The sequence below is a fragment of the Euprymna scolopes genome, chromosome 9 (genome assembly GCF_053919585.1).
Source record: "Euprymna scolopes isolate OS-2025 chromosome 9, ASM5391958v1, whole genome shotgun sequence".
NCBI lineage: Eukaryota > Metazoa > Mollusca > Cephalopoda > Sepiida > Sepiolidae > Euprymna > Euprymna scolopes.
In genome coordinates, this window is record NC_136490.1 from 116,278,283 (window position 1) to 116,296,519 (window position 18,237).

Consider the following 18,237-nt stretch of genomic DNA (forward strand, 5'->3'; position numbering starts at 1 on the left):
AATATGAAATCTGCATACATTAAAGTATCATATTTAAGCGTATCTTAGAACCGGGAAATGCCAGGCTCCCTTCTAGTACTTATTGTAAACGAGTTATCATGCACAATCATTAACTCTTTTGAAATACTCATCATTGGTTTGGTTAACAGGATATCAACCACATTTTTTTAGGGGGAGGAGGAAGAGGGGAAATATTTTTTGCCGGAACAATACCCATTTAAAACGAGTTATATACAATCATTTGGACACATGTTACTATTTGACTAAGAACTGGAAGATTTACATATGAATTAAGTGTTACTATAGATTCGAAAAAAGCTAATAAGAATAGAACTATTATTTTTCTGAATTTTTTAAATAATTGATTGTTGAAAACACAAATTTTTTAGATGAGCATTGATTATTGATATTATTTGAATATTTTTCAATGAAAATTAATTGATATTATTTGAATTTTTTAGATGAAAACTGATTATTGATATTGTAATTTTTTAGATGAAAATTGATTATTGATATTGTAATTTTTTTCGATGAAAATTGATTATTGGTATTATTTGAATTTTTTAGATGAAAATTGATTGATATTATTTTAATATTTTTGGATGAGAATGACTTATTGATTTAATTTTAATTTAGAGTATTACTGTTCTTTTCTTCAGTGTTATTTTCATGTTTCAGTCAATGTAATCGCCTCCAGGACCCATAGCATAGTGGATAAATTACTTGGTACAATACAGTTGAAAAGTTATGCTCTTCCGGAGGTTGAAGGTTCAATTCTCAGTACAGGCAACACTTGAAATACAATTGCAAATTAATTAAAACTTCTACCATGTCATAGCTGACAGAACAAAAGCATGCTACTCCCGTGAATTAAATAAAGAGTTTCGTTCAGAATTCTGTGCAGATTGACGAGTTCGACAAGACACACCTTTAGAAGGTCGGAGGTTACATCGACCGAAACATTGTGAAAATAATATTCAAGATGAGAACGATAGTGCGAAGAATTCAATCTGACCAGACTATCATTGATAAAAGAGGAGAAAAAAATGAACACAAAAATCATTCTTTTATTCTATTGATATTTTGTTTCAATTACAAAATTTTGTCTAGAATAATCATTTATTGAACAGGGAAATAATTTTCGCTTAAATCGATGGGTGAACTTTTCTCCTTATTTCATCCACCCATCTATATAAAACACCACCCTTCTTCTACACATTAACTTCTTGATTTTGCACCAATCATTTTCTTTTTTCAACATATTCTTACAAATAAACTTTCATTCTTTCTTAACACATTCCTTTATTTTACCCACCTACCTCAGAGGCTTGCCATCCTACCACTGATGGCTCCGTTTAGTCTCAAGACAATGGATACCCCCTGTAAGGGTAGCTGCAAGTGTAATTGTGAGGCAAGGGTTGCACAATCTACAACCACACCTCTCCTGAATGAGGGCTGTTCGAGTTCAGTAGCAAGGAGAAGCCCAAGATGACTGAAAACAATGCCGAGATAAGCAGAGAGCACATACAGCACCTGGAATTCCCAAATGGTCACCCGTTTTAGTAGTGAGCAGGCTACCTACCACTACCAACTTTTATGACCTACCACTGTTGTACATTTTGTTCTTATCTACACGCGGTGTTATCTAACGTCTTATTTAATGGATTACTGTCCGCAGATCCCTTAATGTCTATTTACTTAACAGCCTATGACTCGTCTAGTGATCGTAAGTGTGTGTGTAAAACATAATATGCATACACATGATGACATACCTGTCTGCTACTGGCCGCTTCTGTCTTTTGGCCACTACCTAGGGAATTTCCAAACATCTTGGGCAGCTGGGTTCTGCTATAAGAAGTATGCATGCAAGACACACAAGAAGATGTATGTTTTTATATATTGGTTCATTTCACTCCAAGGCATCTTGTTTTCCACAACATGAAGTGAAATCAACAATCTCAGACTTATGGTGTTCCTTTGCATCCAATTTGAGACTGTCGCTCCCTTATGGGGAGACATGTTTAACCCATCTTGCTTCCTTGGCTTCTCGGACCCAACTCAACTAAACTCAGCTTATTCAAATCGGAACACCTGACATGTCATGTCCAGTCTCCATTCAGATATTTCTGGTGTAAACTGAACGGTCACAGAGTTTGATACATATCACAACATGACCCTTTGACCCCTTTTGCACCTGCATGCTCGCTCAATTTATTGTTTCCCCACAATTCAATCTCTGTTATTTACTCCATTAGATAGATTAACAGATAACTAAATAAATGTTTTCTACCCGGCGGTGTCCAGCTAATACCTACCACCACTACAAACTTTTGTATGGCACAATCACCGGTTCTAGCCAGATCACCAAAGTTAAGCAGCATTGAGACTGGCCAGTACCAGATGGGTGACCATTTAGGAAGTCTAGGCGCTGTATGTACCTTCTGCGAAGATTGGGCATGGGGCCAGCACCCTCACCCCGAAAAAAAGAACTCCTCGCTACAAAAAGCATCTACAAAGTTGTGGATGGCCTATGACCTACCACTACCAACTTTTTTACAAAATACTGATAGAAATCCACCATATAAGTGTCACAGTAAAACTTATTCGGTGGATTTCTGTCAGTATTTTGTTAATTTGTCCACTTTTGAACCATTATCGATGCTCTGAAGACAACATGCTTTTGTCAGACATCTTGATTACTCATTTAAATTACCTACTCAACACTACTTGTTTTTCGAACTGAATAAACGCTTAAAATTCCATTATAAACACAAAACTTATCCAGGTATGTAGTAAAGTAATTTATCTTGCCTTTGGTAACATTTATTTGTTCTGTATTTGAATTTTTAACGCTTTTCTTTGTCTTTTTTGCTAAATAACCAAAAAGATCAATAGTTTAATCTCTGTAGCCATTTAATTTTTTCATACAAAGCATTTGGTCCTCTGTAAGAAAGGGTTTCCAGAGCCCCTCAGCCTCACTTACGGAGCCCACTTTGGGAAACCCTGTTTTACGGCATATTAACCATCCATGGATTATTTAATGCTGAATAAATTTGTCAAATATAATTCTGTACGTATACTAGAATACATTGATTGTCGGAGGAAACTTCAGTGAAAATGGAAACATTACTCCCAGAAAACATTACTTTTCAGGGCTCTATGGACAAATTTATCTTTAGTTAACCTTTGACAAGTAAATATTTTCGTTTACTAACCAAATAGAATAGTTACTAGCCAAACCCACATGATTTTTAGAATATGACATCTTAGTTCTGTGATGAGTATGTACATCAAAGATTTTTCTGCGCTTTTTTTTTTTTTTTTAAATAAGTGTAATTCTAAATACACAGATTTTATGTTGATACTTGAAGTTATAAACATTCTAATTTCGTCAGATTTTTTTTTTAACAGCCTTCGTTAAAAAAAAAAAGTATATTGTTCTATTAAACTTTTATTCTTTAAATAATTTAATTTTGTTCGTTTTATTTTAAAAAAAAAATAAAAAAAGATATTTTTCACCCAGTAGTGAATTTTGGAAGATTGTCAGTGAAAGAAACACAATCGACAAAAGATAACAGTTTCATTATTTCTAGCCGCCATTTTAAAAAATCACTCGCAAATACGACTGTTTCACTCACTCTTAGAAGGAAATTCTGCAGTGAAAGTAAAGGCATTACTCTTAAAACATTACCCCATGGAATTTGTAATTTTCTTTATTCTTAACATAATTGGCCCTAAGCCACCGTCTTCTAGTATCTATTTGAGGTCAAAAATAAGGTTTGATATTTTTAGAAGAATCCCATTGAATTATACAGTTAGGGATGAATTTATGCATACTAAGGCATGACGTGATCAGTCAGCTGATCGGATTGGGCGTCTCTGATCTCTCTTCTAACCAAAATAACGGCAAAATTGAAAGAATGACTCAGTCATGAGTATCCTGTCCTAAAGCATCACAGGTCACCACCCACTGCCTACGGGTAGCCCCGTTTTCAGAAGTGGATAGCTACACAGAGTGAAGCTACGCCTCTGTATGGGATTGCAGTCAGCAAATTCATAGCTCTGCCGACAAGGTGACAATAAAAATGAACTTTAGGGAAAGAGGGATAAATAAAGACTTGGCCAGAGATAGGTTAGTTTGAAAATCAATTTCTTAAAGCCATTCAATGCATACCAATGATAACTGCAATCTTTTATAATTGAGTTGGTTAATTAATCAGTAAAAGGAAAGAAAAATATAATTGACAAAAACAAAACAAAAAAAAACATGGGCCACCATGATGTACAATTATTCTACAACATAATGTGTACAAAAAATTTTTTTTAATTTGCAAGTTGGTAATCTGAAAAGATGGGTGTGCGTTGTTTTGAAAAAGGAAATTATCAGACACTAAAAGCTATATTTTGTTAGTTAAACACATATAACAAATGACTGGTAACAATAATGGAGGCACGTCATAAGAAAACAGTTAAAAGGAGGAGAGGGGTTGAAAAACAAGAAAAGATGTGTGTGTGTGTGTGTGTGTGTGTGTGTGTGTGTGTGTGTGTGTGTGTGTGTGCGCGCGTGCGCGCGCGTGCGCGCGCGTGCGCGTGCGCTCCAAGGTAAGGGATGCACAAAGCAAAGAAAAGAAGGAGAAATTAGTTCTGCTAGAAAAAAAAAAAAAAAAAAAAAAAGCGATGCCTAAGCGATGATGTGCCAATGATGATACATATCAGAGAATCAGGGATAATAAGGATTCCTGTTTGAGCAATCATGCAGAAAGGGATCGGAGAGTAAAAGGGCGGGTCAGATTTGAAACTGAAGACGATTTATTGGAAAGCAATATGGATTTATCAATGCTAACATTGTTGTCTTCGGCTTAGACATCTTGGCTTCCATGTTTGATTTTTTTTTTTTTTTTTTTTTTTGAAAGTAAATCATAACCTACAATCTGGTCTGAGCCCACCATCATCTACCCCATTACTAATCAGTCATCCATATCTCCGTTTTCTTTGTGTACACACACACACACACCAATAGCTAAAATCCACCCTCCCAAGGGTAGTTATAAATCATTTGATGAGTATCTATAGTCGTCCAGATCAGTCTTGCTCTACATGGACCCTTTCCTTGGTTATGTCCAGATTTACAGGGTGGTAATGAGAAATGAATGGGAGTTGGGAGGGGGGGGGTGATTTTAAGAATTAAAAAGTCAAGCTAAACAAGAAAGGGGAAACAAATATATTTTTGAGGGCCAGGTTTTCTATGATTGGCATCATTCACAGCTGAACAGAGAAGGAAAAATGGGGGAGGTGGTCGGGGTTCACAAGGGATTTTCACAAAAGAGAGAAAATGAAAAGGAGTTACATGCTGACCATTTTTACATAGAAAAGATGCAGAACAAACACATTAGGTTTTTTAATTTTCTAGAACAAAAAAAAACCTAATGCGTGTAGGTTTTTACAGAACGAAAGCGTTAGTTTTTTGGGGGGTTTTTTAACCCAGCAGAACGAAAGCGTTAGTTGTCTTGTTTTTTAATCGGTGCCAGTGCACTTATTGAACTACACAATTTATAAACAGTATTTTCAAGTTAAATTATCAAATTGTTAGGTGAACAGAATAGTTACAAAATAACCTCCTACTCCTCGTTATCCTCATGTTAAAAATGGCTTTCGAAATAATAACGTTATTATTTCAGTACGGTACAATAAATGTAGCAGTACCTTAAAACCCTACGGAACGAAAGCGTTAGTTTTGTTTAAAACCCAGCAGAACGTAAGTGTTAGCGTTTTAAACCCCAGTGGAACGAAAGCGTCAGTTTGTTTTTAAACACAACAGAACTAAACTTCTTAAAACCCTACAGTATGAAAGCGTTAAGTTTATTTGTTCATGGATTTTGTTCAACGTCATATGAACCTGGGGATCTCCTTAGAATCTGTATTTTTAGGAAAACAATCAAGGTTATGAAAATAAACATGTTCTTGATATTTATCAAGTAAGGAAATTGAATGCATAAATTTTTTTTTAAATACTATTTTTTTTTTTTTTACGTTTATAAATTTCTGTAACTTTTTTTTTAACAACGTGAATAAAAAATGTTTTAATTTTGAGAATTATTGCACTCATGTAATTATACACGAAAAAAAATAGCTGTAAACTCATCAAAAGATGCTGGAAGAATAGGCAAATATCGTCTGCTTCAGCGATATTCACACTAAGCATGCTATTTCAAACGTCTAAAACCGTGGCTACCGTAATATGACGATGGTCACGCTAAAACTCACTGAAGAAGGTCAGAGTTGACTGAAATATTTGATTTATTTTGTTTAAATTTATTGAAAAAAATCTTAGAATCAGCTTAGGTTTAAAATAATGATTTCTTGTATTTAAAATAAGAGCTGAGGGGAGCAAAGAAGAAAGAATAAAAAACGGAGAGAAAGAGACAGAGAGAAGGAATGAAAAAGAGAGAACGGAAAAGACGGGCAAAGAGTGAGAGAATGAAAAACATAGAGAATGAATAACAGACAGAGAGAAGGAACAAAGAGAGAGAGAGAGAGAGAAAGAAATGCCTAATTGCAATTCACTTTCCTCTCCTTGTGAAAAACAAAGACAAAAAAAATAAATATTTATAGAATTTAAAAAGCGAAAATAAATAAATGAAAGACAACTCCAGGACAACACCGGGTAAGTACAGTTATACCGTTTTGTCATATGAAAAGAAACCAACAATCTGCCGGCGCCACCACCACAGCTGCCCTTACAGAAGAATATACACAACAGCAGATTTACTATAGTATGTTTGCAAGAATGGAGCTATAGAAACGGAACATGGTTCAGTTGCTTGTACTCAGTTCACTAAGGAAGTGGAGGGGGGGATGGTCGACTGTCAGCACCTGGGCCGACCACGCCCATCTTAAAGATGTTGAAAAGAGGATGGAGAGGGGGGAGGGTCAGTCGAGTGTGAAGAGATTCAAATGTAGGTGCACAATGAAAAGGTGCTCCCCATCTTATAGGGGAAAATGGTGCACGTCATTAGATATGTTGATATGCTCGAGTACACCTGCACAACAACACCCACCTCTCTAGATCATATACACGCGCACATTCACGGCCATACAATGACCTATTGAAATGAGGATGTATTGATTTGCTTTTGCAAGTGAAAAATTCATTAAATAAATATGATCCGGTACGTATGGATAAATTTAGGTCTCCAGACATGTAAACATCTAAATGGGTCATGGAAGCTTTTTGTTTTAGGAACGTAAAGCTCTTAGACTTGATGTCATAAGAAAAAATGAAATAAACATCAATACCAATGGCGCAATGGCTAAATAATAATCAGTAGGCACCTCCAAAATTCACCACAGAACATAATTTACCCCATCCTACCTCGGTACATGTAACACAATGTAACTTTATTATCTATCTATCTATATAAGTGAAATTGTCTGTCTGTGTGTCAATTTTCAGTCTACAGACCCGAGATTTCACATAAGAGGCACTGAGATTTGGAAAAATCTTTTTAATCGGTTTTCGGCCAGGAATTTGGCTGTCTTTGAAAACTCTACCAAACTCCTTCGCCAATTTTGGGTCTAAAAACTTTAAATTTTACATGTAGGTTTTTTGGATATGAATCAAACTTTTTAATTTAATTTTTTGAGCCTAAAACGATAAATGTTAGGGGGTCAAAATTAGGGTCAAAGTTTTTTTTTTAATTTCATCTCTGCGGTCTCCACCAAATTACCCAGCCAATATTTGGTATAAACATTTGAAATTTGACATAAAATGTATTCAGACATAGAGTAAGCTTTTTAATCGGTTTTTGGTTAAAATTTGGCTGTCAAGGGGTCAAAGTTCAAAAGATTTGACCTTTGCAGACTCTACCAAACTCCTCCACCAATTTTGGGTCTAAACACTTGAAATTTTAGATATAGGTTACCTGGACAGGAGTCAAATTCTTTAATACATATATACATGTGTACATAAAGCAAAGCTGGGCTGAACTGCTAGTAGGTTAATATTATCAATATAACTTTTGTACCATTTAAAAAGGGCAAAATAAACTAGTAATAATTTTTTTTTATTTTTTCATCGTACGAAAATAACGAAAATGTGATACGAAAATCGCTTTAATATAACGTTCTCATGTAATAAACATTCCGAACGTGAAAACATACCTGTGTTTAATAAATCTAGCAAAAATCAACTAATTGTCAGATTTTCATTAAATTTTCGATACTTATCTATTTTAGAATGAAATTACATATAAAATGCAGTTTCCATAAAATATGACGGGAAATATTTTTAGTGCATCTTTCCCCACCCCACCCCATGTTTATTTCTTCGAAATTTGAACGAAATATATTTAAATTGATTGAAATTTCTATTTATTATGAAACATAAGAGTCCAAATAAGTAAAAAATATTTGCTTTAAAAGTTTAAATACACGTACTGAACAAAAACTTACCTTGAATTGCAATTAAAAAATTGATATAAATTTAATATTTTTTAATAGCTTTTTTTTCTAATTAATAGATACTATTATTAGTTGAATTGCTAAGAAAAAGAAACTTCCTCAAAATTAATTAATCTTAAAAAGATTAAAACTCCATTATTTCAAAATCTTCCGTTACAACATTAATGGTGCTTAATTTTTTTTTAAATATTAAGTCATAATATAAATATGACTTGCCAGCTATTCTATCACCAGATTAAAACCTATTAAAAAATATCATTGCACAAAAAAATAAACATTTTGCAGATCACTACTATATCTAGTTTGTTTCTTTTGACCAAACAAAAGTATGGAAGCCGGTAATTAACTAAATGAACAGTCGTACATATTTAGTAAAATTTAATATACAAATGTTTATAATATTATTAATCATTAATCTGTAAATCTTAAAACCTAACAAAATTATAATGAGGATTAATTATTAATTGCAGTTTGAAGATAAACAAAGGTTTTTAAAAAAAATCATTAAGTCGCTTCTGCTGCTCCATATTTTGTATAGTTAACACAAGTCTGACGTCACGGGATTATGTGCTCCATTTTTCACAAGCGTTAGGAAGTGCCTAATAATCAGGGGCATTTTTTTTAGCATTTTTTAGCAAACAAAAAATAAATAAATAAATATACAACAAACACATGCTACCAAAGGCAAGATATGTTACTGTTCTACTTATTTGGATAAGTTTTTTTTTTTTTTTAGTTTTAACTTATTTTAAATCGCTTATGTACTTTTAAAACAAAAGTAAAATCAAGTCTTAAGTTAGAATGAGAAAAAAAAAAAAATGGCAATTTCGTTGCAGCAATTTGGAGCCTCGATAATTGCTCAAGAATCGAAAATTAAACAAAATAGTCATAGAAAATTATATTTTTTGCATGACTGGTTACATTCATTGTATGCGTTTCTACCAGTATTTTGTTTAATTTTCAAGTTTTTAGCGATTATCAAGAGTCCAATGGCTACAATGAAACCACCATTTTTTTGTTGTTGTTCACTTGACACTACTTTTGTTTTGAAATAAATAAACGCTTTAAAATAAGTAAAAACACGAAAAAGACTTATCCAGGTAGGTAGAAGCATAATTTATTTTGCCTTTGGTAACATTATTTGTTGTATATTTATTTTTGTGATATTGTTTTCTTAGTTATTGTTAAAAAAACAAAAAGTGCCCATAATTTATTATATAAATTTCATCTCTTTAAATGTATGTATGTTTGTAGATCTGTCTAAAACTTTCAACAGAGGCAATAGATTTTCACGAGATAGGTATCGTTTTGAAGCTCGACCCTTCGGTCAACAAATATCGAAAAATTGGCTAAAAACATTACTCCACCTTCAACTGGGTACTTTTCTACATCCCTTCTTTTCGATCGACTAGCCTTAATTTAAACATTCGTCACTTCCGGTTTGATGATGGACACAACAACAAAAATGTCACTTTTTTTTTTTTTTTCACATTCTTTTCCTCCTTCGCAGTATGGGTTTGAGCCTGCCTGCCTACTACCACTTTTTTTTTTTACTCAGCATACATCTCCAAACACCTGGGCAACGCCGGGCACCCAGGCTACACAATTCTAAGTGAGATCCTCATCCCCCACTCCACCAAAATTTTGATGATTTTCTTTTAATATTTAAAGAAAATACAGATGTTTATATTTACTTGTCACCCCATCCAGATAGAGTCTTTTTTTTTTTTTTTTTTTTGAAATGTGAAGAAAATCCAGCTCTCCAAAAGGGGGCACTCTGGATGTGGACAAAATTGCCCAAGTCTAGAAGGATTTCTCCTTCACTAACAGAAGAAAAAGTCAGGGGTAATATCAGAACAGATAATTACATTTTGCATTATTTACTTGCAGAAAAATACTTTTTTTTTTTAAACTACATTTAAAACAAATTAAGCCATCAAACCTGAGGGGAAAAAAAGTATGTTGTTGGTTATCTTAGGTGATAAAAATTAATCTATCCTATTCCTAGCTAAAATCATCTCAGTCACCACAATACCACATTTACACTAAGAGGGGAAGGTGTTCTACTTAATATAATCTAAAATTTGTTTTTAAAAAAAAAAAAAAAAATTTCTTTTCATAACTATAACACTGGTCAACAACAAATTTGTTGTCTGTTTTTTCAGCCGATTCAGGACAAATCTAAAATCCAAAAATCACACTCGGGTCAAATTTTTTAGCCATGGCCACACGTCGTTCTTTACACTTTTGTTCATGCATGTTACGAATGTATGGAGCATTTTAGAAGTTGGTGGAGGTAAAATGGCATTTCAAATAATTTTTTGGATTGCAAATAAAGTATTTAGGTTCAATATTTCTGGGTGATTACGTTGAAAAGTGATTAGTTTGAAATCATAGAATTTCAAAATCTTCCAAAAATTGGTGCTCTGCATACACAAAAAAGAACTGGCCTGTGTGGGAGGAATTGGTGTCTTGCAAAGAAAGGAACGTCATCAACGACCCTCTGGTGGACAAAGACAGATTACTCTTTCCACCGCTGCACATCACCAAGGTTCTGGACAGGGATGGTGACTGATTTAATTACTCGTGCCTGGCTTTTCCAAGATTCACCATGAAGAAGTTGAAAGCTGGCATCTTTGACATTCCTCAGATCTGGCAACTCAAAGATCCAGAGTTCGAAAATTCAATGAACAACGTGGAATTGGAAGTGTGGAAGTACTGGTAGTGAAGAAATTTCTTGCCAACAATAAGGTCAGAAACTTTTATTCTTTTTTTTTTTTTTACATGGAGGTCACCATTTATCAAGGCCCGGAAGTCACTCGGGGATAAGAGGTTATTGCATGTACAGTAATCAATGGGATAATATTGTAGTAATCGTTAGTATTGGAGATTTGATAAAGTGTCTTACTAGGGGGGCGATTTATCAAGAATTTGTTTATGTTGGACTTGAAGAGAGTTCCACAGGCGTGCAGTTCTAAGAAAGAAGCTTTGTTCATGGAATCTACATTTTGATTTAGGCACAGATAAAGAGTGGGGAAAATTACTGACAGTGATTTCAGCTAGACGGGTGTTTTTCGTGAAAGATTGGCGAGGGGGGAACCAGAGATTGGAGCTCGGACTAGCACTTGCAGAACTTGTCAACAACATGCTGACTGCTTTAGAAAACTGGAAAGCAATATCAGCATCAAGATGCACTATCTATTTTCACATATGGACCGGTTTCCTAAGAACATGAGTTAAATGCGAGACGAGCAGAGGAAGAGATTCCAGTAGGACCTGGAAGAGATGGAGACCAGGTATCAAGGCCACTGAGATGCAGTCATGAAGGCTGATTACTATTGGAATCTGAGGATAGACCTCCCTGCTGCTAAGCATTCCAGTTCGAAAAAATGGAAGTTAAAGCCCTGAAGTTTGAACAATGGTGAAGCAATATGCAATCTACATGCACTCGCTTTTATCAATATCCACCATCCAGTTTACAGTAATCAATGTTTTTATCAGGTAATCAATATATGTTGTTCTCAAAACATTTTTCTCTCTTAAAAACATTTAGGATGGTATGTGTTGACAAAAATTAGCCGATAATGCCACAAAAATGTAATTGATTTTGTCACAAAATTGATTTTTTTTTTTTTTTTTTAAATCCACAAAAATCTGATTTGATGACGAGAAAATGCTATTTCCTTATCCAGCAGTGCAAAAATACCTTAAATCAGTCGTAGAAATCTAAACAATATTCAAGTAAAAAATTGTTGTCCAGTGTTATCATATGTAAAGATTTCAGGGGGGAGGGAAGGATCGAACAGGTACTACACTTTGCTCCTTGCCAAAAATACTTTTGTTACAAAATTTAATAGAAATGTCAATATGAAAGTAGGAGTATTGGAGCATCCCAGATATTACTTCCTCCTCCTTCATTTCCATGCAGAGGATAAGAAATCAATGGATTTTATTTTGGGAAACCCTGGACATTCACAATTGATGAGATCAACAAAACCCCGAAAGTCGATGGAAAAACATTTCATCGTAATTTAGAGATAATTTGATAAATTCTTTTCTTAGGACATTGGTTTTCTTGGAATTGCATTAACCTTTTTATTATTTCTGGCACCATCAGTACACACACACACACACATATATATAATATACAGAATAATATTTTTAACACATATTGGTTCCCATCAGATCACTAGAATTGAGCAAAAAAAATATATATATACAAACACATCTTTATAGTTTACATATTGGTCATGGAATGAAAATGTCATATTCCAAAAATCATAAATTGACCAAGTAGTTTTTTGGGATTTTTAATTAAAAAAAAATCATTTTTTACCAATTTTAATAGTAAATTGTAGCCATTACGCAATTGATTTTTATCTCAGTAGTCCGAATTGAATTGTCCCCCTTTATTAAACATAGTGGATCAAAACAATGTTTTGATTAATGATAAAATTTGATTTTCTTAGTTAAAAAACAAAAAAGCAAACACTTAATTGATTTATATGATTTTTGGAATATGATATTTTTGTTCTGTGGCAGGTACATAAAACAAAGATTTTTGCTCTTTTGTTTTTTTAATTAGGTTGAACTCTGGACTTGCACCATTATTTTTCACCCAATTTAAATTAAAAAAGATGCATGCTTTCTCTTCAAATTAAACAATACAGTCAGCAAAATTGAACACTATAAACACATTTTATAATAGTTATGACAACATAAAATGTAGATGTTTCAAACTTTTGAATATTAAAAGAACAAAAAAAGGTCAGTTTTGAAACTGCATACCTCCACCTGACAACGTAAGGATGGGCCAAAGTCTTATTTGAACCTTATTTCACCATATTATATAAAGTGTTCCCAAGTTATGCTATAGAAGCGTTTGTTTGTTTTTTTTATTTGATTTTTTACAAAGGGGTCACCACATATCAAGGCCCGGAAGCCAATCAAAGATGAGGGTTTATAACTCAAAAATTATTTATCTGAGCAGGCTGAAATTTTGTATGATGATTACACCATTCGCAAAAAAAAAAAAAAAAGTATCCAATCCATATATCAAATTTGGAAAAATCAGAAGTTGAAATAGCATCAAAATTACAATCATGACCAAGCTTTACAAGTCAAAGATCATATAAGATGCAGGTCTTCAAAGGGTACAATATGAGCCAAGTAGTGAATCTCCGATGAATAATTATTGCCCATATATGGCATAATCACGTTGACACACTGGTTCTCATCAGATCACCAAAGTTAAGCACCACTGAACCTGGTCAGTACTAAAATGGGTGACCATTTGGGAATTCCAGATGCTGTATGTGCTCTCTGCTTATCTTAGCATTGCTTCCAGTAAGTTCTGAGCCTCTCCTTGCCACTAGACTCAAGCAGTATAGATTCGGGAGAGGTTTGGTTGGGGGATTGTGCAACCCTTACCTCACAATTACATGTGCAGCTACTCTTACAGGAGTGTCCATTGTCTCTTGAGATTGAATGGAGGCATCGAATTATTGCCCAAATTTGGTTTTTAACTATTTCTTTACCTTGACGGAGATATTCCCAAATTAAATCAGTTCTAAGTGAGACAGGCCAAAACTGATATTTTGACCAAGTTTGGTGACGATTAGTCAAGTGATGTGAATATTAGACTGTATACATAGTGACAAACCAAGAAACAAACTTGGTACAGATAAAAATGTCTAATCTCAAGTTTTGTAAAATATAGCTCCGTCTACATACGTCAAGTAGAAATATTAAGTTGATCATTAACAAAAAAAAATAAACTAAAAATAAAAACGGAAATAAAAAAGATAATCTGTACACTTACACAGGTTCTGTTAATTACAAAAAATAAAAAAGATGGATGCATCAGGAGTTTTTTTTTTTGTTTAAAAATTTCACATTCTTTAATTTGAAAATTTAGAAAAGCGAATGTTATATAACTTTTTTATTAAATGATTTTTTCTTTTTTACATTCTCATTGAAAAAAAAAAAAACAGCTTATTTCTAGAAAACTTTCTCTTCATTTTATCAGTGGTATTAACCTGAGGAGTTTCATTTTATCAGTGGTATTAACCTGAGGAGTTTCATTTTATCAGTGGTATTAACCTGAGGAGTTTCATTTTATCAGTGGTATTAACCTGAGGAGTTTGCCCTCTCATGGACAGAAAAGACATATGTCCAGTGTCGCTGACAGTTGGTGTAAAAAAAAAAATAGAAAAAAAAAAGAAAAACACTAAGTCATTTATGAATAAGTTGTTTTTACTATGAAAGTTTCAGAAACAAAGAAAAAAAAAGATTTTAATTAAAAAAAATGATATAACGTTATCGGTTTCTAAACTTGCAAATCAGACTTACATAATAATGCTTTCAAAGATATGACCAAGTTTCTCTGTTCATTATTGCATATTTTGTTTTATTGTTTTCTATTGACTATTTTGTGCATTACTTAACTTGTTGGACACTTAATTACTCATTGGTTCTTATATTATTCCGAGCTCCCTAAGGAAATCATTCCATGATTGATTAAACAAACGCTAAAATTATGCATGTATCATTAAAAATGTAGACGAACTCATTACGTTGCAATTGCGAAAAATTCATTTTTTTTTGTTTGTTTTTAATTTTCAACAATAACAGATCAATGTTCTTTTTTGTTTCGTTTTAAATATGAAATGTTGCCATTTCGTTATAAATTCAAAACTGTTTTCCTAAATAAACATCAACAAAATCTAGTTGTTTCCTTCTAAGACATGATAACAAGAAGAGTTTCCACATTTTAAAAATAAATGGCGTTCGAGATCATTGCGAAAGTCGACAAGAGGATGACCAAACCACACTGATGTAGAAATTGGACGTTGGGGCAGATGAAGATGAAATGAAGTGTGGAAAATGTGGACTACTGTTATCTTCAGTGTTCCTATTTACTTGCCTCTCCACAAGGGCAGAATTAGACACAATTAAAAGTATGGAGAACTCCAGCTCCCCAAAAAGGGGCACTCTGGATAGGAACAAAAACAAAAATTGTCTCAGTCATGAAGAATTTCTCCTTCACTAATCGATAACAGAAAAGGTGAAGTGTAGTATCAGAACAGATACTACACTGTGTTCCTAGCTATCTTGAATGTTTTTTGCTCAACATTTTGACCGATGTGATCTCTGACCTTCTTCAGATGCATCGTGTTGAACTCGGGAATCTGCATGCAATTTCAAACAGAACCATTTATTTAATCCATAGAGTAGCATGCACTCGTTCCATCAGCTATAACAACAGGGTAAAAGTCTAAAGCGATTTTCCATTGTATTCTTCATATCACCCGCACTGAGGATTGAACCTTCAACCTTCAGAAGAGTGTCACTTAAAACTGAATATTACCTAGTACTTTATCCGTTACGTTACAGATAATTCTAGTATGAATTTTACAAACCCTAAACCTAATTTTGTTTTTAGATGTACAATCTTACTACTTATTACTATACACACGACACAACACTATCCTCAAGTGGATAAAGTCTCTTAATACAAGGGTTTGTCAGCACAACCTAGCATCAAGATACTTTTCCCTAGGAGTAACCCCCGACTAAACATTCAAAATCACATAATATTCACAGCCCAAATAAGATCTCCTTTCTATGGCTAATCACATTTTTTCAAGGAATGATGCACCTTCTCCAAGTGATGTTGTTGCCTCTAGTAACAGCACAAAGCTGGATACTCCACAAGACTAGATGAATTTTTGTCCTTGAATCCAGTAAGACCAAGAGACCACAAGAAAGGTATGCTATAACATATTTAAACTGTCAATTCGGGAGAGGAAAATTATGTTCCCAACTTCATTACTAACTCAGTGTTTGAAAAGTAAAGGAGAACTTTAATGGAATATTTGAATATTTTATGGATCTCATAGATCAAGTGTTAACCCCAGGAAACGAGCCCCTTGATTTCTGAGAACTTTGAAGTAAAATGAAACACACAAGCAAGAAATGCACACACACACACACACACACACACACACACACACACACACACGTGCATGCATACAATATGTTTTAAGCCATTTTTTAAAAGTTTTATATTACAAATAATTTCAAGCTAGGAAGATTATTTGAAAATATGTTGATTTAAAAATACGGCCAGAATCACTTTGACCCACCGGTTCGTGTAAGGTCATCTAAAACATAGTATTCGCTGCCCAAATAAGATCTCCTCACTATGGCTAACTTACATTAGCTTTTATGAGGAATAGTGCACCTTTTTTTTTTTTTTACAAGGTGGTCACCACTTATTAGGCCCGGAAGCCACTCAGGGATAAGGGTTATTGCATGTACAGTACGTTAGTGTTGAGATTTAATAAAGTGTCTACTTAAGGGAATTTGTTTACGTTGGACTTGAAGAAAACCGGGTTGTAGTCAGGTGGGAAACCGGCAGACGGAACAGAGTTCCACAGGCGTGCAGTTCTAAGAAAGAAGCTTTGTGCATGGAATCTATGTTTTGATTTAGCCACAGATAAAGAGTGGGGAAAACTTTTGACAGTGGTTTCAGCTAGACGTGTGTTTATCGTGAAAGATTGGCAAGGGGGGGGGACCAGAGATTGGAGCTCGGACTAGCACTTGCAGAACTTGTCAACAACATGCAAAAAAAACGTTTAAAATTCCAGCAAATGAGTAGTTTCCAAGATATGAAGAATTTTACGTAAATTGAGCACCCACCCGTTTGCTGGAATTTTAAACATTATTTTCGTTTTCAACACCCTCAAAAACTTATAAATGTCTAAATTTTCCAAGTTTTTTTTCTATAGTGTGGAAAGTCGATTGTCTGCCCCTTTTCTGGTCCCAACATTCCCAATAGGTGTCGCTAGCAGTGTATCATTCAAAAACAAGATGGTGGGAAGTTTTTCTTCGATAAAATGTCTCATAATATTTGATTTTCTTAAATAAAAAAAAAACTACTTGATCGATTTATATGATTTTTGGAATATGACATTTTCATGCAGTGACATATGCGTACATTATAAAGATTTTTTTCAGCTTTTAATAGTAAAAAATATTACTAGTGGACCATTTATAGACTTGCACCAAAAAAAACTGTCATCTTCCCTATACTGGGATATACATGCAACTAATATTCCCTAGAAACCTCCTTTCTTGAAGGAAGCCAGCTCAACCTACCCAGCATGAATGCTGCACCAAGTATGATTGCAATTTTTACTTCTGTACTCGGTGAACTTGGCTGTCTTTTCCTTAGTTTAAATTAAAAACCTGCCATGGTTATCGTGGAAGATTTTAGATGTGACAATGATCTAAAATCATAATCATGTTCAGTTTAACATCAGTTTTACATGCTGACATGGGTTAGACAACTTTCTGAGATTGACATCCAAACAAACTTTTATTTATTCCTCTTTCTCTCAAATCCATCTTTATCACTTTCACTCAATCAAAGGGGGATCAAAATCATTACTTAATTCTACCTTATCAGCCATATATATATATATATATTATATATATATATATATTATATATATATTATATTTATTATATATATTATATATATATATATATATATAATATATATATTACATATATATATATAATATATCTATATAATACTAAAAGTCTATGGATCTTGTATGTTTGCAATCAGATTTCCGGTTTTCAACATCCGGTTGCGGATGCGTAAATAGCAACGTCTTCAATCCGTTATTCCAATTCCGGAATTTTTATATCGCTTTTAATACAAACAATTTCATTTAATTTGATCAAATAGTTATTTATATATACAAA

The 18,237-nt window shown here is 33.6% G+C and overlaps 1 protein-coding gene and 1 pseudogene across 2 annotated transcripts in view; one reads left to right on the forward strand and one right to left on the reverse strand.

The window, feature by feature from the left end:
- Positions 1-18,237, reverse strand: part of LOC145284814 (coatomer subunit zeta-1-like) — a 113,530-nt gene that overhangs the window by 24,256 nt on the left and 71,037 nt on the right. The window lies entirely within an intron of this gene.
- On the forward strand, positions 13,661-13,778 carry LOC145285469 (5S ribosomal RNA; annotated as a pseudogene).